At 40.0% G+C, this 1475-nt stretch overlaps 1 protein-coding gene across 2 annotated transcripts in view; it reads left to right on the top strand.

The window, feature by feature from the left end:
• The first annotated feature begins 1088 nt into the window (after positions 1–1088).
• The window catches only part of dusp27 (dual specificity phosphatase 27), a 33766-nt gene continuing 33379 nt past the window's right edge, over positions 1089–1475 (top strand). The window contains exon 1 of one of the 2 annotated variants that reach the window (XM_005754006.1): positions 1089–1168. The gene's annotated coding sequence lies outside the window, so the exon portion shown is untranslated. The remainder of the gene's footprint in view (positions 1169–1475) is intronic. The other variant, XM_005754007.1, reaches the window with a different exon arrangement.

The following is a 1475-nucleotide window of genomic DNA, read 5'->3' as shown; positions in this document are numbered from 1 at the left end:
CAGGAAAAAACACTAAGTGAAGAAAAGGGGAGGGCAACAGAGGAGTAGAGAGAAAGGGCAAAGAAAGAAACTTTACAAAAGTGTAAAGGAGAGAAAGAAAAGGACTCAATAAAAGGAAAGCTCTGAAGAAAAAAAACGTCATGAATAAATTAAAAAGAAACTGACCTCCAAACACATTTCATGATGTTTTTGGTCATTATTTGATAAGCTTGCAGCATTGCTGATGATGTAACAACATTGTAACTTTAAAGAAAATGAATACAATGTACTGTACAATGTATCTACAACATAAATGCGATAAAGTTTTCTAATGCAACAATGTAACTTTGTTACATATAAGACATACGCTTATCAGATGTAACCTATCTTTTCACAGAAAAGGTAGATAGATAGAAGTAACTCTCATACAATTCACCTATAAAAATGTGTTTTTAAGAAGGATTTAATATGAAAGTGGGCTTGCTGACCTTATCTCCTTATTTTTACAAGAATCAACATTGCTAGGTATTAAGAACACCAAATTTTAAATGTAATGCAGAAGTAATAGACCGAGATAGATGAAATTACCACGACAATACCCCAACCAAATTTTTGTTGGTAGGGAATAAACTAAAGAAAAGGAAGGAAATGCAGGAAGAAAGGCAGTGGGAGGCAGATCCGTTTAAAAGGTAGGAGGAAATGAACAGGAAGTAAAGAAACAAAGGTGGAAAAGAAGAGGAGAGAAAAGGACTGAGAAAAGAAACCAAAGGAATCAAGGAAGAAAGAAGAAGAAGTATGTGAAAAAAGACAAGGGAGGAAAGGTAGTAGGAGGGAAGGAGACATAATCATGTTGTGGATGTAAATCTCAGTGAAATTAGAGAAAGCTGAATCCTCCTGCAATGCATGTTATTCAATAAACATTTCCTTAATTTGCATTTAATTAGCATTTTTATCAGTGTGTGTCTCTCCATCTCGGTTTGGTTGTGTCTTTTAATGAGGCCTGTTTAAGTAAAGGTTAACTGAACTGTACTCGAGTAAGAGTACTCAGTTACTCCACAGCTCTGGTGTCAGGTGTCAGGGCCTCCACTGGCCAGGCGGTCCAGGGTGGGGGGAGGTGAGAGGGTCTAACTTTAGGAGGCTGTGTCAGAGCGGTCGGAGTCGGCTTCAGAGGAGCACCTTTCAGACAGAGGTAGGAAAACACACTCGCTCTCAGACACACACACTGACACAGGTAGGAGATGTTTTCTATGCAGCTGAAGTCCTGTTTATTATTTCTGAATTTTCACACATCTGATCTGATCTGAGAGCAGCTCTTCCTCTGCTGCTGTTTAAGGCTCAGAGCTGTTAGGTCTCAGCACTGCTGTGAGGCCTGCAGGCTGAGGCAGCTGTCACCGCCTTAAAAATAGACTTGCTGGAAGGCCTCAGCTCTCACACACACACACACACACACACACACACACACACACACACACACACACACACACACACACACACAC

The sequence above is a fragment of the Pundamilia nyererei genome, unplaced genomic scaffold (assembly GCF_000239375.1).
Source record: "Pundamilia nyererei isolate P.nyererei 1_Seehausen unplaced genomic scaffold, PunNye1.0 scaffold00494, whole genome shotgun sequence".
Classification (NCBI taxonomy): domain Eukaryota; kingdom Metazoa; phylum Chordata; class Actinopteri; order Cichliformes; family Cichlidae; genus Pundamilia; species Pundamilia nyererei.
This window is presented reverse-complemented; position numbering and strand designations above follow the sequence as displayed.